This window comes from Cydia pomonella, unplaced genomic scaffold (genome assembly GCF_033807575.1).
Source record: "Cydia pomonella isolate Wapato2018A unplaced genomic scaffold, ilCydPomo1 PGA_scaffold_183, whole genome shotgun sequence".
Lineage (NCBI taxonomy): Eukaryota > Metazoa > Arthropoda > Insecta > Lepidoptera > Tortricidae > Cydia > Cydia pomonella.
Genome location: NW_026907824.1, coordinates 345,732 through 372,834, shown reverse-complemented (window position 1 = coordinate 372,834; position 27,103 = coordinate 345,732). Strand labels below are relative to the sequence as shown.

At 35.1% G+C, this 27,103-nt stretch overlaps 2 protein-coding genes across 4 annotated transcripts in view; one reads left to right on the top strand and one right to left on the bottom strand.

Annotated features, from left to right (window-relative positions):
* Positions 1–27,103, bottom strand: part of LOC133533589 (synapsin-like) — a 117,132-nt gene that overhangs the window by 40,451 nt on the left and 49,578 nt on the right. The gene's annotated exons all lie outside the window — the stretch shown is intronic.
* LOC133533616 (metalloproteinase inhibitor 3-like) overlaps positions 1–27,103 on the top strand; it is a 61,740-nt gene that overhangs the window by 12,022 nt on the left and 22,615 nt on the right. The window contains exon 2 of one of the 3 annotated variants that reach the window (XM_061872623.1): positions 18,553–18,593. The exons of 1 other annotated variant lie outside the window; for it this stretch is intronic. The gene's annotated coding sequence lies outside the window, so the exon portion shown is untranslated. Of the gene's footprint in view, positions 1–18,552; positions 18,594–21,169; positions 21,323–27,103 lie in introns of those variants that run through there. One more of the 3 variants, XM_061872625.1, reaches the window with a different exon arrangement.

The window sequence follows — 27,103 nt, the reverse complement described above, 5'->3', positions numbered from 1 at the left end:
GATTCGATATACGTGTAACAAATAGTTGTTTGCATATTACTATACCTTATATTTATAACCATGACGTAAGTTTTTTCTTCGTATGAATTTTATGTGTCAGATATCAAACACATCAACTCAGTTATAAATTAAAAGTGAATCGATTATAGCAGATTAAGTTACGAGCGTTTAAGGATAACCTTGACCGTATGTCGAGTTAAAACTCCGTACAAGTATTTGATGCAGACCAGCTGTTGGCATGCATCCAAAACTTTCTAAAACGATTAACTGTGAAGTTTCAATTAATCTCGTATGCGGGATGAAGAATGCAACGTTCCAACAATGACCTAATGTTTAAAGGCCTGATTCCCGCATACTCGTTGAGAGGATCAATTGATGAGAACAAGTAGCGGGAACCAAATAATTAATCGTATGAGGATTTTCCAAGCAATGAATACGTGATTCATAATTATTTGTGATTATTCTTCAGGAAGAGAAGCAAATTGCCAAACGTTGCACTGCGTTATTGTTTCCAAAGATTAAGCTGTATTTATTGAACTTGTAGGCATATTACATAAGTATTTTACAAGGGTTTATTTAACTTGCAAAGTTACTACATTTAAGCTTGTATTATTTTTTAACTTGCCATGTACAGTACATGTATCAATGTAACTATGTATGCGTCCAAATTTTACCCACTTCTCGGGTTCTGAGTTCCGACGAAGCTGAAAATTTGCATACATATGTGTCGGGTGACAATGCAATATTATGGTACCATGGAGCTGATCTGATGACGCAGACAGGAGTTGGCCATAGGAACTTTGTGATATAACAACGCAACATAATTGTGTTTGGGGTTTATTTGAATTGTCTCGATGAGTATTAGTTGCCTGTAGAAAGAAAAGTCTAGCTAGCGATAAAAGTTTGTACCAAAAATTCAACTTTCCCCAAAAACTTATTTATTTATTATTATTAGAGTATTATGTAAATGTGTATATTATAGAATGCTCCTGTAGGTAAGCATTCTTGAGCACAAAATATAATGTAAACAGACACATGATAAATGGTTCGTTTGCAAATGTAGGCATGTTGTTGATACTTTGCACTCAAAAACAGTGTGTTTAACATATTTCACACCGAAATTCCTAAAATGCAGTAACGTCATAATATCATGTTTAGCTTCATTTGCAAAAAAGTCAAATAATAATAAAGATTTGTTACTTTAGCTACGTGTTGTTGATATTCGACCTTCCATGCTACGCCGCAAAAATAACCTACATACCTGTAAGCACCTACTGGCACGTTAAGTGATAAGTGCATACACAGGCCAGACATGAGATAAAACATCTGTCACTCGTGCAAATTAATATCCTCTTGACACGATAAATAGGATTAATGAACACGAATAATGCAAAGAACAGGTACTTTTAATTTGGTCCTTGGTATACATAAAAACCGGAGGGCATCAATTACGAGTATAAAAATGACTTGCAATTATTGGATATCATTTACGATAAGATACGATGCAAAATGCTGTTGCAACACATTAGTTGAGATACCTAAATACGAGCTCAATGGAGACTGATTTCTGATATAGAACCCATTTCATTTACCTTATTATACCTTGTAAAGTCATGTAGTTGTCCAACACTGTGTGGTTTATTTGCAAACACTTGAACACATAAATATTGAGAGGTAACACGCCTACTTGCGTTATAAAGACGCGCGGCAGAGCACCGCTCCCACCCAAGAAATAACTTGCTGTAATTCAACGATTGTGGACTCGGAAGCGACAATTTTATGGCTTATTCAACGTGGAATCCCACTAACCACAAGTGAATCTTTTATGATTTAAGTTTATTAACAGTCCACATAATATTACAGCAAGTAATAAATTTATTTACAATGATAATATGAATTCTATAGCTTTCCAATTATCATTCTTTTGTAATGTTCTTGCCGTTGTGTTAAATTAAACCACAATATACTTCGCAGTTTGTTTACGTATAGAGCTTAAGCAGATCAATCAAGTAGGTTTCTTCTGGTTTACTTTCGAGAGCTATTCATGATTGAAGTAATCACAGTGATTAGGTATGTGGGCTAATCCACTAGCCCACAACAACAATCGAGTTCAATCTCAATTTACCTACTATCGGATAGAAAGCTTTATCAAGAATTTATTAATTATACGGAGAATAAACGGGACCGTTGAATATTCTGATATGGTTTATTGCTTTAACGATAGCAACTATCAATGGTTAAGTTTCATTTAACGTCATAATATTTAGGATTTCACTATCCAAGTGCGTATCAGCGAGTTAGCAAAAGAAGAAATCGTTACGTTAAGATCTTAAGATACAAATCTTAATAGTAAATATTTAAAGAGTTTGTTATTTATAAATCAAAATTAAAACTATTGGGATAGTATGTATAAAAGGATAGAGCTCCTTATTTTTAGAGAGCGTGTTCTTCTCCCAGCAACTGGTGGGCAACTGTGCTTTTCGGCGTAATTATCTTTCCATGACGGTAAGTCATTTCTAATGAAGCAAATCTGCTGTTTACCCCTCATGTCTAAATGTTTTAAATTACTTCAGCTTAAGCTAATTTAATTGAAGTAAGTCCAATATTGAACCACAAGAGTAACAAGAATCTTATGCAAATTGCAAGGTATGAGATGCAAACCAACTTGCTGCCGAACCTTAAAAAACTAGTTGTGATTGTAAAAATATCCCTAATCTAGATTAAGTAATACCTATGAATATTATTAAATATTAATCATTTAAAATCAGTACCTAAAAGTCTACTGCTAGCGAGGAAAATGACACAACATGTGCGTTTAATTACTTTACTACAAGATGATAAAATTAACTTCTGCGCACTGATTTCGAATAATAAAATATACACCTTATTTAAAAGAAAATATCTCATAGTAATTCTATGAAACTAAGTTTAGATGCGACTTATGTTTGTTGACCTTGGTGTTGTTTGAGCGATAAGAGCAGCATGCGCGCGGGCAGTGTGTCAGCGCCGGTGCATAGATAACGCGATAACGAGATTACTGCGCAAGAGACCAATCAGATATATAGGTCCTGATAACAGTGAAATTAAGGTAAACGTCCTAGTGCGTCCACACGCGAATTCCCAGACAGACGTAAGTTTAAAGATGACGTGTACTGTGCTGGGACTGTGACGAGTACTCGGACGCGTAAGTACCTTAATCAATTATTTCTCTAGTACAAGTAAACAGGAGCCAATTTGTTTAATTGTACTGGAAAAGAGAGATCATCATGCTCTTTTACAAATTCACTTGCCAAGCCGGTGTAGAGTAAGTTTAGACGAACTCTACGTTGTGTCACAATGACCATATTTATGGAACTATCATTTTAACACCGATCCTGGCGTTTCATCAAAATTTAAAAAAGTATGTCCCTCATAAATATAAGTAGGTAGCTATGTTTAGTCTAGGTTTCTATTCTGCAAAAGAAAATTAATTAACTAGATTATACCTACTAAACGAATAGACGACGTATTCGTATTCATATAGTTTACGCGTAGCTAACAAATGCAGTAAGGTCCTATTTCCTTGTTATATTGTTTGATTTTACTACTTTACCGACTTTGTTAGTTGCGCGGTATTGCATAAGTATGTGTATAGTTTTAAGGTAAATGTCAACGGTTGCATTTATTTCTATGGAATACACATCTATGCTTGCCCACATACCCATGCCCACACTGCAGTAGGTATATTAAATATATTGGCTAGAAATACTGTTGAAGATTACGCCATGTCTTGTAACCCGATAACTGTAATGAACAAACGAAGCACAAGACCAGGAACTGGGCTAATGACGCTATATGCACGCGCGGACTCAACGATCCAACAAATTGAAATGCGTTATCATTAAAATAATCCTATTATTGTATCAGCGTCCAAGTGGCGCACGACCATGTGGCAAATCGCTTACCATTACGTTAATGAAACGCGTCATTTGTACTAAAAGTCATTAATTACTTGCCCGGTTTAACCGCGCCGGTCACTTTGTTATGATTACGCAGTACCTACATATTGACATCACTTAGAGCACATTGAAGTGGGTGGGTCATGTTTACACTTTAGACATGGCTGCAGCCGCGAGCTATGTACCGCAACGAAGGTTGATAAACAGGGTCAGAGAAGCATTATGTCGAAGAATTCAGATGATAAAATATGTACACCGGACACAAGTGAGATTTAACACATTTCGTCCATGTATGGATATGTATTTCGTCCATGGAAATGTGATACGAATTTCATGGCTGCCTACTATACGACACAGTGATTAATCAAGGGAAACAAATGATGTAGTTCTTACGTGTATCTATATATCGCGGTCCTTGTGAAATTTTGACACGCGATAATACCAGTTGCAGTACCTAAATATGTCTGGCATCATATGTAGGAATGCACAAACAATAAATCGGTTTGACATGACAAGACGACGTCCTTCAGCTGTCAACGTTTGTGTATAAAACGTTGACGCTTAATTTAAAAGCAATGTGCTTTTTCATGCGTCATACTAGTGTCATACTCTTGATAAAATTAATGGTACATTGTGTATTAAGGGTAAACAAAAATGTACGAACGAGTTTGAATTGAAGCCCGAAGGCGAGGGCTTCATTAACACGAATTCGAAATTCCTGAACGCCCGTGACACGCACAATGTTTTTGTTGTCACAAAGTTGAGGTTAGAGTAGGCAGAAGCCTACTATCTTACCTACGGACATTACAGCCCTAGGTTGAAATTTAGGATTTACGGACTGCATCGCCTACATCTAATAACATCTATTACGAGCAAGTGTGATGAAAACTGATTTGATATAGCAGTTTTTTATATCTTACCGATTTCAATAAGGAAGTCGTGCCTGTAATGTGTGGATTGGAAGTATCTATTATGCTTAATTAATGTGTAATTACAGTTATTTAAAATAATAAATTGCAATTAATTCATGTTCACCGCCCAATCCGCCCATTGTAGTTGACTCACAAATGCTGTGGGTTGGTTGGTAATATAGTTTCTGCGAAATAATGTGAAGCATTCTACCGCATTCAGCAAAGATTAAAAATGCCTTGCTATAGGTATATTCGACATGGAAAATGTGCAGCGGAGCAATTGTGTAAAACGCGATAGCCACGTTTAATTCTTATTGAATAACATTCCGTAGTAATAACTTGGTATGTGAAGGCGGATGAAATAAATGTGCCGGTAGGCAAGAAAAATATTATTACATTTTTATTCTAAAGTACCTAAGAGCCACTTGCGCCGTCTAGGATTAGCCACTAACTTGGGGTTAAGCGGTTAAGCCCGGAGTTACCAGAATTTCACCCTGTGTTAACGGTTAACTCCGAGTTAGTGGCTAATCCTGAATGGTGCAAGAGGCCATAAAGCAAATAGTTAATTAACTTCATAATGATATATTAATGAGTTACCAGAAGGTTAATATGAACAAAGTCATCTTTATCTAGAAATATTCGTTTTCACAACTGAAAATATTCTAGGTATGGTCTCAATAAATGAATGATTATTGTCAGCCAAAGCAGGTCGAGGCCGCGTCTATTAGGTCCGAGCTGGCGCACGCAGCATCACCAAACAACGTTATGCGAATTAACGTGCTTTTTGTTGCAGTTTAACGTACATGCCTCAAACAGTGCCAGATTTATTGCAGGAATATACGGAAGGTACGACATTTACAAGGAATTCTTCGATTGTTAAGCATACTAAGCAATATAGGAGAGTCCAGGGAAAATGGAATAACTAAGTTACAAATAATCATATAAAGTAATTAAAAATAGGTAGGTATACATATAATTATTGTGTCGGTGGTCTTTGGATTCAAACATTGTAAAAACTTGCAGACGTCGATAAAAAACTCATAAGTTTAGTTTTATGGCCCAAGAGTAACTAAAACAGCAGTGACATGTTTTTCTCATTAGTCCGGTGTTATACGACAGAAGTCCGGATCTATGGCGCAGCCCAATTCATGTTCTACCCCCAATCATATTTTACCCCGTTCTACCCTAAAATAAACATGTATACATAATTTAAGTACTTTGAAAATTCAAAGGTTTGTTTGCTTTCACAAATTTTCTTAACTATTCAGTTGGTTTAGGTACTGCTGTTGTTTTCTTACAAGCGATGCACTGCATAGACATAGATTTCCGTTGCAATTGTCAGCTATGCAAAGTTTACTCTCGGTCTTCGGGATGCCTGACCAAATTCCTTTAACTATTTAATGAAATTCAGTGTATTTTATTCACGCTAAAACGCGTTGTTTGTAGAGTTCTTCAGTCGATTTAACAAACACCTCAAACAAACTAGCAACTTGTTTAGAGAATGTCGTCGAAATCGTGTGAAGTGTTGTTAGTTGCGAGGGCGCCTGGCATCTCCATATGAAGGGCCGCTAACTGCACCCGTGTCGAAAGTAGCGCTTCGCGTGTTTAGCACGGAACTGAACGGTCTACGTGTTGCAATGTACGGACAAGACTATAATATCGAAACGTCTTCGCACTTAAGGCAAGAGAATAAGATTCAAATTAGCATCGAAGCATATTGGACGTGATACAGCTGCGTCTGCGATACAAGCAGGAGAAATTCTGAGCAACAACTTTCTACGCTCAAGTTTTAATTTACAGGACCATAGCCAAACAGATGTTTAGTAAAGTTTAAATTTCCATTTCATATTTGGGCGGGCGTTTAAAAGCGAAACAATCTGCCATTCCATTTGCAGGAACATTAGATTCACAATAAACGCTGCCGTAAGCACCTCCCGGCAGGGTCTCGCGAACAAAGGGTAATACGTCTTCAAATTGCCTCTTTGAAAACAGGTGAGGTCGCGTCACCGCCGGGCGAGCACTCACTTTCAGAAAAATAACTAAATTGCGAAAGTCGAACTTCTTTATTTCCTGGGCTATGTGGCCAGTCGGGAAGCTAATCGATACGACGCTCTTATTTATTAAACGAGAAAAGGGCTTGATAGAACCCGTTTTTGACCGTCGTTGGTCAGCAACGCATTTTTTATGCGTTAGCGTCCATATAATATGTATGTTACAGGGCATACTGGACTTCGGATCATGCGTGAGTTGTTAGCAAAAATCGTGCGGGTTTTGCAAAAGCACTGAACATTCCATACCCCAATAAAATAACGCTATTAACATATTTCATTCGCGCGCAGTAAACAATACCTTCCCAGACGTAAATAAATGGCGAAGGCCAATTTTTATTTCGCTCACCTGGTTTTATGCGTGCGTGCTATGCAATATTTTTTCGATCAATCTTTCGTCATAGCCTAAACATAGTTTTTATATTATACAATATGTAATTCATTTCCTGGACACAAAGTACTACTTCTTTAGTACAATTGTAGAGAAATTTACAAAAATCATATATACATAGGTACACTTTTACAAAACTGGAAAGACCTTAATTTTATTTTTAAGAACACCATAATAAGAGCATATTTTTTACACGCAATTCGTAAGACTGGGGTACATTCTCTGCGTTTAATTGTTATTTTTAATCGAACTCCTATGTATAAGTTTAATTCAGGCGCTACCCTTTCTGTCTTCCAACATGAGTCCTAATGATATGTATAATTCATTCTTTCACACTTTTATGGAAAATTATAATGCGATATTTACTACAAAATCGGTCATGGTTAGTGATGCATCAGTTTTTAGTGAGTGGGCTACTGCAGAGTTACATCAACGAAGACGAGCATTGTATGCCTTGTATGAGGAACGGCGGTTCAATACGAGTGATGAATTTAAGGAATATGTTAAACAATATTCGAAGAAGTTTAAAATAGATTGCCATATCGCTAAGCGTAATTATTTAAGTCAAACAATAAAAACTAGCTCTGATATAATTAAAACAACGTGGAAAGTAATTAATGTGGAGACTGGTAGATCAAAGCAAAGGATGAAAGATCTTAAACTAAAAATTGATGACAAAATCGTAGATTCCAGTTTAGATGTAGCAACAGAATTTGAAAAATTCTTCACCGAGGTACCAGCTTCCACAACTAAGAACTTAAATTCATCACCCTCGTCTGCCGTTACACTGTTAGAAGAGAATGTCCCAGAATGTACTAGAAACCTTCATTTTGAACATGTGAGTGCCTCAGATATATTAAAGGCGTTTAAATCAATTAATGTAAAAAAAACTAGTGACCTTTGGGGAGTCTCCGTTCATACTGTCAAATCCTTAATAGAAGTTGTAGCGCCTGACCTGGTAGTTATATTTAATAACAGTGTTGACTGCGGTGAGTTTCCTGATCTAATGAAACATAGTAAAGTCACTCCTTTATTTAAATCAGGTAGCACATCCGACCCCACTAACTTTAGACCGATATCAGCGTTACCAACATTCAGCAAAATTTTTGAAAAAATAGCTTTGAGTCAGTTATTGAAACATTTTAACATTAATAATCTAATGCACAACAAACAATTTGGTTTTACACGGGGTCGCTCAACAACCGACGCTGGTGTTGAGCTAATTAAACAGATCTTCGATGCCTGGGAGGAGTCACAGGATGCTTTAGGTATCTTCTGTGACTTATCTAAGGCCTTCGATTGCGTCTGTCATGAAACATTGATCAGGAAACTGCACTATTATGGAGTAAGAGGCTCGGCACTGAATTTAATAAAGTCTTACTTACACGGTAGAATACAAAGGGTTGATGTGAGTGGACAGCGATCACCGGGGTCATTGGTCTCTATGGGTGTACCGCAGGGATCAATATTGGGGCCGTTCCTGTTCCTTATCTACATTAATGACCTGCCTTACCTTGTAAAGACCCACCATGACATAGTATTGTTTGCAGACGATACCTCACTTATTTTCAAAGTCAAACGACAGCAACAAGCTTGCAGTGATGTAAACAATGCTATTTCTAAAGTAGTAAATTGGTTTAATGTTAATAATTTATTGTTAAATGAGAAAAAGACTAAGTGCATTAAGTTTGTTACAAGTCACATAAGGAATGAGCAAACAGGTGTCATTGTCAAGGATGAGGAATTGGAACTAGTAGATAGCACAGTTTTTCTTGGTATAACTTTAGATTCTAAACTACAATGGGGTCCCCATATTGCTAATCTCTCGAATAGACTGAGTTCTGCAGCTTTTGCAGTGAGCAAGATCCGTCAGTTAACAGACGTGAAAACAGCTCGATTAGTTTACTTTAGATTCTTTCATAGCATTATGTCATATGGTATTTTACTATGGGGTAGTGCTTCAGAGATAAATACCATTTTTGTTCTGCAGAAGAGGGCTATTCGTGCAATATATAAAATGTACCATAGAGACACACTTAGAGATAAGTTTAAGGACATTAACATAATGACAGTGCACTGTCAATATATTTATGAGAATATTCTGTATGGACATAAAAACATTGCCAGTTTTAAGAAAAACTGAAATACATAATATTAATACTAGAAATAAGCATAAGCTCGCAGTGCCCTTCACTAGGCTCCATAAAATTAAGAAATCATTCATGGGTAATTGTGTAAGATTTTACAATAAACTTCCTAATATTATAACTGAATTGTCTGTTAGTAAATTTAAAAATTATGTAAAACGTAAGCTTATCTCTAAAGCCTATTATAGCACACAAGACTACATGAATGATGAAACACCGTGGGATTAAGTGTGATTGTAAAGAATGAATTATTTATTGTTATGTTATTAATGATGAAATTGATAATTCAATGTAATACCGTATTTTTTGACATTTAGATTTTATTCTAGAAAGGTTCTAGACTAGTATTTTTATACAATTTTGATGTTTGACGATCTTTTTGTGAAATTCTTATTATTAAGTTTACCATATCTATAATAGTTCAATGTTTTTTTTAGAACAATAATAACTGCATCAATAAATTGCTCTGATATTTAGATTAAGATGATATTTGTAAAATTTGACGATTTAAAAGTGCTTGTTGCTAGGCCTATTTGAATAAAGAATATTTTGACTTTTGACTTGACTTTTGACTTTTATAAATAAACTGACAGTAATGACACGCCCGTTTACAAAAACAAAATGGCATGTCAATTTGTGATAACGTTAAAATATTTTTATTAGCATAAACACAAGTTATATCTGTCACATTACTTCATAAAAACTTGAATTTGCGCCGCGTACAGAATCATAACTGGTGTGACTAGAAAAATCGAATGCGAATTGATTTAGAGTTTCATTATTAATAAAATCCGATGCGTAAACATTGCTCATTAAAAGATCTCGTTATATTTAGCCAGTTATTCGTTAATTATTTTCTATCGCTCCATTGAGTCGCCCTGATTTGATTAGATTCCGCTCTTGGCTCTAAATTGATTTATCGTCCCTTGTTATTGTAGCCAGTCAGACCGTCCTTCCGTCCCTAACGCTATCTTAAATATGTATCAAATTAGAATGGAAATATTTAATTATAATTAATTATTCCCTAAAGAAAATTTGCAACCTCATCATTACTATCAGTAGTACCTTGAACTAATCAACTTCAGACGTGGATATCAAATTATTATTGTAATTTTTATTTATTCACAATGTTTAACTTACACATTTTGTGTATCGAACTATTAACGAAATAAATTAGATAGATATACTTGGCTATCATCAAATACTTTAAATATATGATCTTAAATACTTCTTCGAAAAGTCCTCAATGTAATAAATTTAAATTCCTAGTTTTGTTTCTCTTATCCGTCTGCAGGAGATAAGTGCGATCTTGTACAACCAAATATAGCGAAGGTTGCAATGAAAACTAGTATACAGATGTTATTTTTTTAATTTAAGCCTTAAATAATAATAAATTTAGCAGTCAAAATGCGATTCAAGCATTTTTGCATACAGCAAGCATTAACATTAATATATGCGTGATTGCTATTCCATTAAGATTAATGATTCCACGACTTTATGATATCACCAGGGTAGCACCTATTGACTAGGTAAGTTATTTGTATACAATAAACCTAGTAAAAATATTGGGTACTTATTCAGGATGACGACACAGTGATATTCATACATTTTTATTTGAAACCATGACAACGACTGTGTTTTTTCCTAACACAGTAAATAGTTAAGTGTCTTTGAATTATGAACGTAGTTTGTTTACCAAAAATACTTTAATTAAGTACGATGTGTAAAATCTAAGACTATTTCGTCGTTTCAAAAAAAAATAGATATTGTGTAATATTATTAATATTATAGTTAGTTTAATGATTTTCTACGCGTGTGCGGTCTATCGCGCGTTTATGTTTTTTTCCTTAGTTTAAGTTTATAAAGGCATTGTCATCTGGCTCTATTTTGAACCTGAACCTGTTTACTTACGTGTTGCATATAGTTTGGGAAATCAGTCCGGTCTGCTTCTTCATACAAGCTGTGCCTAGTTTGTAGTTTAGATGTGTACAAAAGGACTTTTGGCAAATAAATCGATTTTGTATTTGTATAAGTATTTTATTATATCTTAATATAATCCTACCAGTAATCGACTATGGTGATGTATGTTATCCGGTCTTAAATGAGGAGCTCTTGGACAAATTAGATCGTTAATGAATAATTGTATTCGTTTTGTTTTCTGTCTCCGCAAATACGATCATGTCTCCTCATTCCGCTCAAAACTTGGCTGGTTTCCTATTCGTATTCGGCGGAACATTTGCATGCTTTGCATCTTCTTTTCTGTTCTTAACGACCCTCAGTCCCCGAATATCTAAAATCTTTCTTCCACTAGTATGGTGTCTCTCGTGTCCATCTGCTTCGGTCTTCTGGCAATCTATCGCTGTCTATACCATCTCACCGAACTGGTTACATGTCCGATTCTTTCTCTATTCAGGCAGCTCGCTTTTGGAATAGTCTCCCTAACAAAATTAGACAGTGTCTGAATAGGTTTGCTTTTAAAAAATCCTTAAGTGAACACTTTGCTGGCAGTACTGGAAAATCTTAGTGATTCTGCTTTGTAAGTTCATCTGATTTCATATATATATATATATATGTATCAATATTATTATTTATATATATGTTTTGTGTATTTCTTATGATTGTATTGTGTTCGTACATGTACCTAATTGTATCATCTATACCTCACGTTTTTGCACTGCCTACAACTTATCTCCTTTGCCTAAAAGTTGACTGGTAGAGAATGCCTTACGGCATTAAGTTCGCCTATTGTACAGTGTGTTTTCTTATGTGCAATAAAGATTTAAAAAAATATGTATATACCGCCCTCACCAGTAAAATGGAGTTTACATACCTTCATTCAAGTCACGTTCCCGCGTAAATATTTTTGACCTTAACTTTACAACGTAAACCTGTCAATATTATATATGTACGAGAGACGTCATCGTCAGTAAACATAACTGGATACGCGTAAGCCCTACATAATACGGTAATAAATCTAATAATTTCTTAAGTACACCACATATTTAGTTATACATACCTATACTTATTCTACATTATTCAATTAATCAATCATACCAATCAATCAATTAGTTTATTTGCAACAGAACATACATAAATGCATGCACCATTATAATATATTTTAGGTAATGTTACTTACCAGGATAATCTTATTGTTTTTTGACATCGTTTAGCTTCAACTCCGCCTCCTTGCACATCTCTGCTGGAAAGGCAGCTTAACCTCTACAATTTTGTTTGATTTGTTGATTACACACATATAATTTTGATTTAATTAATTTCAACTACATTTACTACCTAGTTGAGGGCAACAAAAATTAATTCTTAGCAAACTTTATGTTTTTTGGCGAACAATTTTCATAATTAATGTGACTCAAAATATTCGCATGTTATGCCGAATAACGGCCCGATTCTAAGAATGAATTACGATAACGATAAGTTCTGGTTTAGATAAGTTCTCATTCGTTATCGTTCGATATCGTTTCGGGCAACCAATGCCACTTTGACGTTAGAAATATCTTAGATAGATCTTATTGGGATCACAGCGGAATCGAAATAAACGTCAATTTTGACATGTTGTTTAGTTATCGATCTTTTAAAGATCTTTCCAAGATCTTAAACGTGTCTTAATCATTCCTCGAATCGGGCCGTCTGTATTCGGCGCTTCGGCCGAGAAAGCGGCCGAATATTCGGTATTCGGCCAAAACCACTATTCATATAGCATCTCTAGCTGATATATAAGACTATAAGCCATTTAATAACAGGTAAACAAACTATATGGACCAAATTCTTATAAACATTGTAGCACTAAAAATATTTCATAACAAAAACAAGATATTTTTTTATCACTCCGTTCCACTTCCACTGAAATTTATCATGAGATTTTCGTGAAGCCCGCGGCAACCCTTTGAGGATAATATCGTGTCGTACAAAACGGGCTCAACTGAAAACTTGCGGGTAGTCCAGTAAAGTAGAGCTGAAATATTGCCCGCCCACTGTCTAGTCAGTAGCATGCTAGGCCCTTTATTAAAACAATTTATGGTCTGCTAACGGTTTTTTTTATGCTAATTCATTTGAGCGGAATGTTCTGTATTAGTGAATATTTATTTAACTTTAGGTTTTGATGTCGTTTACATAACTCATCAGCAACAATAAAAAAACACTGTTGTTTTTTACAAGCTTTATTTAACTTGCCCTGTTATAATTTGAGTGGATGTGGGTCAATCAAAGGTGGGTCTAGTACCAAAAAATAAATTTTTGCTATAAACTTATTTTATGTTAGAGCTATTCCATACTGTATTAATTAATTCAATTAAAACCCACAGGCCAATTCGAACTTACACTGACATCAAAATGATGTGATTTAGTTATCGTGCGTCTCGCTTGCCCCATCACATGTAGGTACGGACAAATACGAGCGAAATGCACAATATCGAAGTGACATCATGCCATTCTGATATCAGGGTACGTTCGAATTCGCCTATAAGTCTCGTAAATGCTCACAACTCTTAAACCTAATTAAAATGATTCTATACGTATCAACTCATTCGGGTTTGGCCCGCGATAACCTCTAACCTCCAGTTGGCAGTTAAGCGTATTTTCCAATTATTTAATAAATATCGCAATTATCGTCGTGCATAAACAGCAATTGTTATGAGGCAATTATTTTAACAAATAATTCCTCGATGGAGCGATCTTTGCAGATTGAAGCCGCGCGAGGACTGCGATCAATCACGTGGCGAGATAAAACGGCCTTCTGTCTGGGCTCTGGGCTTATTCGTGGCTATGTCTGCCCTTTTAATCTCGCTAAACTTGGATTGGTATCTTTTATACTCTATCTATATAATACGCATATAGGTATGTTGTAGAGGTTAAGCTGCCTTTCCAGCAGAGATGTGCAAGGAGGCGGAGTTGAAGCTAAACGATGTCAAAAAACAATAAGATTATCCTGGTAAGTAACATTACCTAAAATATATTATAATGGTGCATGCATTTATGTATGTTCTGTTGCAAATAAACTAATTGATTGATTGGTATGATTGATTAATTGAATAATGTAGAATAAGTATAGGTATGTATAACTAAATATGTGGTGTACTTAAGAAATTATTAGATTTATTACCGTATTATGTAGGGCTTACGCGTATCCAGTTATGTTTACTGACGATGACGTCTCTCGTACATATATAATATTGACAGGTTTACGTTGTAAAGTTAAGGTCAAAAATATTTACGCGGGAACGTGACTTGAATGAAGGTATGTAAACTCCATTTTACTGGTGAGGGCGGTATATACATATTTTTTTAAATCTTTATTGCACATAAGAAAACACACTGTACAATAGGCGAACTTAATGCCGTAAGGCATTCTCTACCAGTCAACTTTTAGGCAAAGGAGATAAGTTGTAGGCAGTGCAAAAACGTGAGGTATAGATGATACAATTAGGTACATGTACGAACACAATACAATCATAAGAAATACACAAAACATATATATAAATAATAATATTGATACATATATATATATATATATATATATCAATATTATTATTTATATATATGTTTTGTGTATTTCTTATGATTGTATTGTGTTCGTACATGTACCTATATATATATATATCAATATATATGTATATATATATATATCAATATATATGTATATATATATATATATATCAATATTATTATTTATATATATGTTTTGTGTATTTCTTATGATTGTATTGTGTTCGTACATGTACCTAATTGTATCATCTATACCTCACGTTTTTGCACTGCCTACAACTTATCTCCTTTGCCTAAAAGTTGACTGGTAGAGAATGCCTTACGGCATTAAGTTCGCCTATTGTACAGTGTGTTTTCTTATGTGCAATAAAGATTTAAAAAAATATGTATATATATATATATATATCAATATTATTATTTATATATATGTTTTGTGTATTTCTTATGATTGTATTGTGTTCGTACATGTACCTAATTGTATCATCTATACCTCACGTTTTTGCACTGCCTACAACTTATCTCCTTTGCCTAAAAGTTGACTGGTAGAGAATGCCTTACGGCATTAAGTTCGCCTATTGTACAGTGTGTTTTCTTATGTGCAATAAAGATTTAAAAAAATATGTATATACCGCCCTCACCAGTAAAATGGAGTTTACATACCTTCATTCAAGTCACGTTCCCGCGTAAATATTTTTGACCTTAACTTTACAACGTAAACCTGTCAATATTATATATGTACGAGAGACGTCATCGTCAGTAAACATAACTGGATACGCGTAAGCCCTACATAATACGGTAATAAATCTAATAATTTCTTAAGTACACCACATATTTAGTTATACATACCTATACTTATTCTACATTATTCAATTAATCAATCATACCAATCAATCAATTAGTTTATTTGCAACAGAACATACATAAATGCATGCACCATTATAATATATTTTAGGTAATGTTACTTACCAGGATAATCTTATTGTTTTTTGACATCGTTTAGCTTCAACTCCGCCTCCTTGCACATCTCTGCTGGAAAGGCAGCTTAACCTCTACAACATACCTATATGCGTATTATATAGATAGAGTATAAAAGATACCAATCCAAGTTTAGCGAGATTAAAAGGGCAGACATAGCCACGAATAAGCCCAGAGCCCAGACAGAAGGCCGTTTTATCTCGCCACGTGATTGATCGCAGTCCTCGCGCGGCTTCAATCTGCAAAGATCGCTCCATCGAGGAATTATTTGTTAAAATAATTGCCTCATAACAATTGCTGTTTATGCACGACGATAATTGCGATATTTATTAAATAATTGGAAAATACGCTTAACTGCCAACTGGAGGTTAGAGGTTATCGCGGGCCAAACCCGAATGAGTTGATACGTATAGAATCATTTTAATTAGGTTTAAGAGTTGTGAGCATTTACGAGACTTATAGGCGAATTCGAACGTACCCTGATATCAGAATGGCATGATGTCACTTCGATATTGTGCATTTCGCTCGTATTTGTCCGTACCTACATGTGATGGGGCAAGCGAGACGCACGATAACTAAATCACATCATTTTGATGTCAGTGTAAGTTCGAATTGGCCTGTGGGTTTTAATTGAATTAATTAATACAGTATGGAATAGCTCTAACATAAAATAAGTTTATAGCAAAAATTTATTTTTTGGTACTAGACCCACCTTTGATTGACCCACATCCACTCAAATTATAACAGGGCAAGTTAAATAAAGCTTGTAAAAAACAACAGTGTTTTTTTATTGTTGCTGATGAGTTATGTAAACGACATCAAAACCTAAAGTTAAATAAATATTCACTAATACAGAACATTCCGCTCAAATGAATTAGCATAAAAAAAACCGTTAGCAGACCATAAATTGTTTTAATAAAGGGCCTAGCATGCTACTGACTAGACAGTGGGCGGGCAATATTTCAGCTCTACTTTACTGGACTACCCGCAAGTTTTCAGTTGAGCCCGTTTTGTACGACACGATATTATCCTCAAAGGGTTGCCGCGGGCTTCACGAAAATCTCATGATAAATTTCAGTGGAAGTGGAACGGAGTGATAAAAAAATATCTTGTTTTTGTTATGAAATATTTTTAGTGCTACAATGTTTATAAGAATTTGGTCCATATAGTTTGTTTACCTGTTATTAAATGGCTTATAGTCTTATATATCAGCTAGAGATGCTATATGAATAGTGGTTTTGGCCGAATACCGAATATTCGGCCGCTTTCTCGGCCGAAGCGCCGAATACAGACGGCCCGATTCGAGGAATGATTAAGACACGTTTAAGATCTTGGAAAGATCTTTAAAAGATCGATAACTAAACAACATGTCAAAATTGACGTTTATTTCGATTCCGCTGTGATCCCAATAAGATCTATCTAAGATATTTCTAACGTCAAAGTGGCATTGGTTGCCCGAAACGATATCGAACGATAACGAATGAGAACTTATCTAAACCAGAACTTATCGTTATCGTAATTCATTCTTAGAATCGGGCCGTTATTCGGCATAACATGCGAATATTTTGAGTCACATTAATTATGAAAATTGTTCGCCAAAAAACATAAAGTTTGCTAAGAATTAATTTTTGTTGCCCTCAACTAGGTAGTAAATGTAGTTGAAATTAATTAAATCAAAATTATATGTGTGTAATCAACAAATCCTCAAAAACAGGTTTTAGTATTTAACAATTTTACAAGAATACATAATAATTATTAAATATAGTGGTTTGCGGTATTTTTTATTGTGTAATTTTTCTTTTTAGATTAACAGATGAGACTGTTCACAGATGAGACTATTCCCTACTATTCGACCAAATAACGAATATTCGGCAAAGTGACCGAATACCTATGCTGAATACAGAATAGTTGCCGAATAATCGTATCGAATATCACCGTTTTTAGTATATATACAACGCCTCTTTTTAACAATTGGGTATTTAATTTACCTACAGAAATAATTTGATAAATATCATTAGGTTCCACGCTACGTAATAGGAGTTTATGTGACTGTTACATAATGTTAAGAGATTAAAATAAGAGCGTGAGTTTTTCAAACGTGCGAAGGAAGTTTCATAAAGGGATAAATAAAATTGTAAGTGACATTTCATTTCTAATAAAACATCATCTCAACTGATGTTAGAATTGAGGTTAAATCAAATTCCTTTGTTTTTCAGAGATGTTAATAATTTAAATGTTGTTATAAAATGAATTCGATGTTCACAGAAAATAAATTTGTTCTAAAAAAGAGTTTATCTTTATGCTGGCCATAATTTCTGGTATTAAAAGCTTCATGAAGGGTTTATGACATATGTGTAGGTAAACATAAGTTTATTAAGAGCTGTTAATAAAATATTATTATTTCTACAAGTTACAAATTATGTCATTCGAGGTTAAATATAAACTAACTCGTAGAGCAGAAACATGAAATAAAACATTAACATTATTGATTGTCAAAAAGTTCTGCCCAATAGTCACATGCATAAATGCATTTAGAATCTTTAACAATACAAGGGCACATTCGTTCCTCGATTTTTTTACGTACATATAACTTATTCAATCTTCTCCTACATACTTTTTCAACATTTTTCTATGTTATTTCAGATACAACACCGACATCAGATCTGAGACGTCATTTGAATAAGGTAAAAAATGTTCGGCCACTTTAAAGGTTTAAATTATATAAATAAACTTTGAAAATGCGCATCTACTCCGAGCAATATATCAATGACAACTATGAACAAAGGAGCATCTGACTTGTCCCTAAATAGGAACAGTGGTTCACCCTGAAACCTACATTTTATAAAAATACAGTCCTGGTCTACCTGGCCCATTGCGTAACTGAAATCGTCATGGCAATTGCATTCATTTTACTATACAGTTACAATTTAAATAATATAAAAAAAATACAAAATTAATAGCCTCGATCTATACAAAGGTCATATTCTCTCGATTTACGGTGTGGATAAAACGTTCGCCATTATTGTGTTTATATTGTTGTCTATTTACTAGAAAATATATTGAAGTACGCCGCAGCAAAAAATATACAAATATACAATTCATTTTCTCGTAAGCAATAACATCTGAACAACTTTCCTGCCTGCTGCCCAAGTTGAAACTCACACTGTATATGAAATGTAGCACTGCAATTGGTCCAAAAATTAATGTGCTGCAAGTTTCTCGCATTGGATATTTCTGAATGGTTCACACCGTCAGCTTCGAGCGGTTTACACAATAAGACCGCCGCTGGTGGCATAGCTTTTTTTCCCCATACATTATTCATGGGGACCCGTCGCGCTTGTTCCTACATTGTCTACGAGTCTGCAATTATAAAATTTATGCGTACAGCCTTTAGCCTTTAGGCAAATCGGGTATTAACGTTGAGTCACCGGCGCGAAATAATCGAGGCTGTCCACTCGCGAGCTGACGGATGCTGATTTATTGATCCCCTATAAATATTGATCGATTCGTCTGGGAACACGCGCGGTCATTCAGCCACACAAGCTACTAATATTTGAGGGAACGATTTATTATATAGACTTTTTTTAAATTTCTATTGCTCATTCTGCTTCAATTTTTAACTCTTGATGTCATAATTATTAAATGCTAAGTGAGAAAAAAAAACTAGTGACACATACTAGTACAGACGACCACAAGCTGGTTGTCCATATTCCCAACTTGTTTAAAATAAACTAAAAAAACAGTAGGCGTAAAGAATAACTTAAATATTTAAACCATACATAGTATAGCAATTAATTACGTAATCACGCGAAAAAACTGTAAACATCCGATAATAGTTACAATGTTTATATTGCGCAACTAGCATCAATCTAAGATAAAATGACAATTCTCCTGAAACAGATTTGATGACTTAATTACGCAAAGAATGCATGGAATGCTCCCTAATCACTACGTAGGCGTGAATGACGAGTTTTACGATTAAAAATAATATAATAAGCTACATGGCTGCGTCAGGAATCATAATAGTTCGTAGTAAATTGCACGCATGCCTCAGCGCACTAAAAATACAGTCATGAATCATGTCTGCTGCGTGAGCGTCCATTCAGGAGCGTCGAGTGACGCAGACTCCCCTTATCGCGGAGATAGAACCCAGGAGCGCTACGCAATTTCATGACCTAAAATCGCATAATTAACTTTTACTATTCTAACAGTTATTCAAGATATATTTAATTGAATATCGCTGATTGTATTGAATGTTATGTGAACATTTCGCTATTGGCGATGTGCGAAGTTGGTGGTGGGGGAAACACCAGCGATGCCAACACACGACGTGGTGAAAATATGAACGATCGTCGACAACATCTTCATACTATTTGGCAGCTGCCAACTGTCAATTAAGCAATATCGTCGCTATACTCAAACTCGTATCTGATATACGTATCTAATAACGAGTAGATACGTTGTTAAGTATAGCGACGATCGGCCCGATTCGTAGAATAATTAAGACACGTTTAAGATCTTGGAACGATCTTTGAAAGATCGATAACTAAACGACATGTCAAAATTTACGTTTATTTCGATTCCGCAGTAAGATCTATCTACGATATTTCTAACGTCAAAGTGACATTGGTCGGCCGAATCGAGCTGCTTCTGTCAATTATACGACATACAAACGATATCTAAATGAGAACTTATCTAAACCAGAACTTATCGTTATCGTATCTTATTTTTCGAATCGGGCCGGATATGTCCGACACCCACTAGGGCGGCGCCACAGTCATGTATACGGAGCGAATAGAAATATAGGAAGATAACCAATTAGATCCTTTAATTCGACTTTGAAAATAGTAATAGATGATTTAATTAAGACATCGCGGGTAACGACCGCAACCTAAATTAGTGGAACCAAAAATGTAATGCAAGATCTAATTAAAATTAAAACCAGTTAGATTACAAATAATGATGTTGCTACGAGCTAGTTAACCGGACTGAAAAGTCGTACTGAAATCTTTTCTAAATCAATATAAAAATATGTCTAAAACATATTTATTGGACTCTTGAACATTCCCTAATTAACATCTTCACAGTCAGCACTTCATAAATCAAACAAATATTTATTCCAATATACCTATAATTCCTTTGATTATAACAAATATAATTTCCCTAATTACTCATAAACATTCCCTGATAAACGTATTCGCAATGCCCAGAATAAAAACTCCCGACACCACATCAATATTTCATTCACTCCTGAAACAATCTAAGGCATGGTTGTGCGCGAGTCAATTAATACATAAACCTTTAATTAAATAATACGCCAGGCGTGACTTGTTTAAGGAAAGTGTTAATAATTATTCAGTTATAATTGTGAGAAGTTTTCGGGATTATTCAATCAAGCCAGCTGTTTTCACAAGTAAGTTTCTTAAACTGTCTTTGATTTTCGGGAAAAACAACAAAAATATTTTAATGAGTTTTGAAAGTCAATAGCTGGGGTACATCAATCAATCAACAATTTCTGAGTATCTATTATGATTGGACTTTTCAATCGCCTTGATAAGTTTCTTATTTTTATTTGCATAAAAATTCTCTAGTAGGTATTTGAACAAACTTCGCTGATATAAAATTTAATTTCTAAAATATAAAACGTCACATATCTTAATATTTATTTAAGTATCAATTCTGATGCAAATTTAGAGATTTTATAAAAAGAGTTTTTTTTCATATTTTATATTTGTATTTTTATTTCCTTCCCTGCCCAAAAACTGCTTGTAAATGAACCTTAACAAAACTTTACCATTAACATTCTCGATATGCGTATTAGAAAATCGTAATTAAAATGTCAGCTTACCTGCTCATATGCTGTGCGAGCATATCGCAAAGTGCAAGGCAGTCGCGAAAGTTGACCTTGAGAGTTTAGTGCAGCGAGATTAACGGCGGCGGCGCCGGCGCAGCGCTTTCGCCGGCAAATCTGGGTGCGTAGCCAACGTGCAAGTCTTTTACGCTCCGTAGCGAACAACAAAAGCAACTGTTACTGTCGCACTAATATGGAAGAGTGATAGAGAAAGATGACTACGCTATACTACGGAGCGTTAACGATTGGCACGTGTTGGCTCAGCACCCTGGACTGTTGGTCTTATTGCTGAACTGAACCTAACCAGTGTATCTGGATCTCGAGATCCATAACAAACAAGGGTGAACAGAGATCATGTTTATACTGGTTCTCTTGGGGCGTTTCTTTCGGTAATCGAGGGAATCAACCGTTCAATGAGAATCGTGTAATCGGTCACTTTTGCATATGCACTTCTTTACACAACAGCTCGTAATGATGATGAAAGTATGTGGCTTACATAATTAGGTTAAATTAAATTAAGAAATTACACTAATGTACCTTCATACCTACACTATACTAGGTAAAACGCTTACTCGTCTCATCGGTCAAAACCAAAAATCATACCATAGCCAGTTTTCAATCCTGAATTTATCGGTCACACAAATACCTATTATATTATTAAACATACAATTAAAAATAGCGTCCTAAACAGCCGTATTTATTCACTAATTAGATCCTTTGTAAACTTTATTGCTAGTAATTAAGATTGATGGTGACATCTATTGGGAAAAAGTCAAGGGCTGCGTTATCCACGCTACTACAGGTCCTTAATAGAATAGGATTAAAGATTTTTATTTGTTTCGTCAACATTGTCAGTCATTGATCCGCCTATGCACCGATGCACTTCAAAGAGCACCAAGGACGATTGTTAACACACCTTATGACTTTTAATGAAATCATAACTATTTTTAGTTCGTGACTTGAGTCTATTATTACTCGTAATATAAGTTAATGTTAAATAAGTTGCAGCTACCTCGGCAGCCGATATTGAGTTATTTGTCACAGATAAGTTATTCAATATTTATGTCCATACTTATAATACAATACATTATAAAGTCAGAGCTTTATTTCTGTTTGCTATATGATGGATCTCATTTTGGTATGCTACTCGTATAATATCTACACATTCGGACATCGTAGTCACTAAAGCAGTCGTGTTTGACTAAGCGTGCTCCATTTTGAACGGCCTTATTCGAATTTTAAGATACGTCAAATATTAGGTCTAGATACGATATGGATCAGATATTTCAGTGATGCATATCGTATCTAAACCTAATATTTGTAATATTTGTATCATAAAGTTCGAATCGGGAAGTTTTTACAAGCTTGGTTCAAACGGGATATTTTGATATTAATAACATGTTATGAATAAGATCTGAATATTTTGTATTAGTTATGGATCTGATCTAATTCATAATCTGATATTAAAATCAGAATTCACCTAAAAGTTTAATACGAAACCTTTTATAATAAAAAAGAGAATTAGGGATCATAAGGTTTAATTCATTAGGCGTTTAATTACTAAGTAAAACAAATACTGAAGTCTTTTTCATCGCATCCATAAAACCCCGGATTTTCCTAAGGAACGGAGAAGAAAAAGTAACTTTTATCTGCGAAACCCCGATAAACCCGGATTTTCTATCAAATTGTTTTATCGGGAAATCCGTCGGGTTTAATTCCTGAAAGTACTAAAGGCCTGAATTAGTGTTGGTAGGAACTTGAGTCTTTAGAGTCTGAATTTGAAGAACTCGACTCGTTTTTACGATACTTGGGGGTTTAAAAACTTCCTAGTCTTTTAAGTCCCGAGGTGAGTCATTTATTGAGTCTTTTTTAAGAGAACTCAAAAGGACTCGAGTCTCCGAATAAAGAATTCGTCAACAATTTCATAGGTTTAAGCTAAATAATACACGAATATTACTTAAATACAAAGCATTTCGAAATTTTGGAAACAAAAAAATAGAGTTCCTTGAAAAGGACTCAAGTCCCTACAAAAGACTCAAGTTGAAAGGAACTCGAGTTTAGACTTAATATGTGAGTCTGAAAAACTGAGTCGAGTTTCAAAGCAGAGGACTCAAAGGACTCGAGTCTTAACTAACACTTAGCATGAATACGTTTACGCAATAGTCAGTTTCATTCTTCTAATAATATATAGTTTCCGTTTTTTGGAGTAGTAGGTATAAGATTAGGCGTGATAACAACATACATGTTGTATTATTTACCGCATTCCTTCCATACACATGTTCGGAAGTTTTAATATTCTTTAATTTCCTCTTAAGAGGATAGAATAGCTTTTTGAATCTAGCGAAATAACGGTGTTTTTTCTATGAAATTGCATTTCGGGAGAAAACGTTTTCCACTTACTAAATCACTTTGATGTTGATCGCTTCAGCATAATATATTCTAGATGTCTATCTAGGTCTCGCTTTTCTGAGAATTTTTTTTGTTTGCAAATTAAAAAAATGAAAACCTAAAAAGTTTTTCATCGTGTCAATATATATATACCTATATATATCATGTAGAATGGAAAATATTGAAAAGTGGAAAACCGTTTTCTCTTTTAGTATGGACGATCACGTAGTACAGTCAGCATCAAAAGTAGCGGATCAAATAACGCTTCATAAGTATCTACCATTCTGTAACAGATTAACAAAAACTAAAAAGTGATGTTGTTAATATAGAACAAACAAGACTGTAAAAGATATACTTTTGAACGCGAATTTTAGTCATTTATTTATTTTTGGAATAGTTATCCGGAAATCAGATAATTTTGGCGCCTTGTTTCATCCGCTACTTTTGATGCTGACTGTACTTCCCTCTTAAAGCCTGCTCACGGTCACGTTACTTAATACCAGTTTCTGGGGTCCTTGCACTAGAAACTCCACTTCACTTCATCCTACTCTTTCAAAAATGCCAGTGAAAGTGAACATTTGGATAACTCAATACAACAGTACAGATATGATGGTTGCACTTTTATCGACTATTGAGTCGTGCGTCACCCTCGCACAAGACGACAGTCGACAAAAGCATGACCATGTTAGGCCCGCAGCGCAGATCAATTTGAGAAAACTACAGAATCGGAACGTAATAAAAATGTTTGATTTATTTACTACGATTCAAGGCATTGTGTTTCATGAGAATTGCTCGTGAGATTTATAACGTGTTGCTAGTTTGAGATCTCGTCACATAAATCGATGTAATGGTCCGATCCGAGCCGATATGGGCTTATCGGCGCCGCCTGCTATCGATGTGCTTCGATATAATGATTGTGAAAGCTGGTGGCTACGGGTAAGCTTTGAATTAAGTTATGTTTCTTAAACACACGGCCCATTCGAACTTTAAGATAGGTACGTCAAATATTTCCTAAAGATACGATATGGATTTGATATGTCAGTATCAAAGGTGATGTTTTTGTTTGAAGAAATTCGGGCCGACAGTGATTAATATGGATTAATAACGTAGTTTTTCTTAATACCCGAAGTTAATACAAGTCGTAATATAGTTGTGGTTGTAGTGTAATCACCTATTGAGTCGTGATTGGATAGTGTATTGTGCATAGGCGTTATATTGTTAGCGGGGTTAAAGCGCATCGTGTAACATGAATAGTGCATGGCGCCTTGGAACGGCATTCATATTTCTTAAATATGTTATTGATTTGATATTGATATAATATAACTTTCAGTGCATCTCGCTCATGCGTATTTCTTGGTCGAGTGCCATGCATATAGAGTAATATCTAGTCAATAACAGATTTTGTAAATCTGAATGTCGGACTTTGACTTTGTTCCCATTGGATGCGGGTCCAGAGTTCCTAAGCGAGCCCAGTGTAACTTGATTCAAAGATCAGTCGATAATTATACTGTTTTACGAGTTGGGTATAATAGATATGCTTAAATAAAATGCACACTTATTAGAATATTTAGCCGTTGCTGCAATGTTTGAAAAAAGTGAGGCTATGACGAGATTTTTATTGTATTGAATCCTGGCATCGGATTTCTTCCTCAGTGTCGAGGTTATTTGACTCGTAGTTCTAACACTTCCAACCCGGAATGCATTACGCTCGCTCAATAAATTACTAAGCAATAAGCACAGTGAGATGCATGAGCGAGTGTCAAACTGAAAACAAACTGTAATACATTCGTAAGCTCGAATCGAGTCGATATTTCATTCAGTGTTTTCGATGTTCAGTCGATTGATAAGTAACAATAAATTAAATAACAATTCATCTATCCAGTAGGGCTAAGATGGTCGGCTCTTTATCATTTGTTACCATGCCGAATCATTTGCTCGAAAGTGACGGGCATAGTGACAAGTGATAAAAATGGAACCATGCTGCCACCGCAGGAGGCCTATATAAAATGAAAATCGTTGATAGAAAACTCCAATCGACTTAAATAATTAATGGAAGTAGTCGTGACTTTTTGTAGCATCTGTAATCTCGATAACTTCTTTTTTCTTTTGGCGTTTGGCTAGGCCCCCAGTCCACCTGAACCCTCGACTCGTAAGTGATTGCAACGACAATATTGCACTGACCGCGGTTATTGTCGGTGGGCACGTGGGCGGTCAAGTTCGCTTGTAATCCCGGGTATAGGTCATTACTTGCCACTAGATGGTGCATATCATTACGGTGTACAAAAATGTAAAAGAAACAATACGCCCCGAGGTGGTCCGATTTGATACTAACAACCCATCCACCACCATGTTTAATAACTTTTTTACGCACGAACAGGTTAATGTGGAACTGTCGCAGTGTACCTAGTCATTGCGTTGTGTTTTCATATGTAAACTTGCATAATAATTATGTAAGCGTGAGTAATACTCGTAGTATATTCTTAATATTTCTTAAAGCGTCTTCTGTGGAAATATACCTAATCCACAGCAAATGCCACTTGCTTCATTCAAAAGGCAATGCTGTCTTTATCAACAATAGATGAAAGATCTAATGGGACGTGATGTGATCTACGGTAATCCGCTGTTAGCCCGGGTCAGCGGTCACCGCTTCGATGCGGAATAGAGCGCATTGACTCACCGCAAGCCAAATAATAGTACAGTCAGTAAAGCTATTAGTTTACCACCCCTGCATGTCATATTGCTAAGCTAATAGTTTAGCTGACTGTACATGGCCATAAACAAGTATACACATTTTGCCTTACTCCGATAAAATAAATTGATAAATTAATATAGTATAATATAATAAGTATACTGGGTGATTTTGGGGTCGTGATTCCATGAAAATCGTGAAAAAATTAGCCCATACGTTTCGTCTACGTTGGGACCTCAAGGTGACCATGAGAATTTTTGCGATTT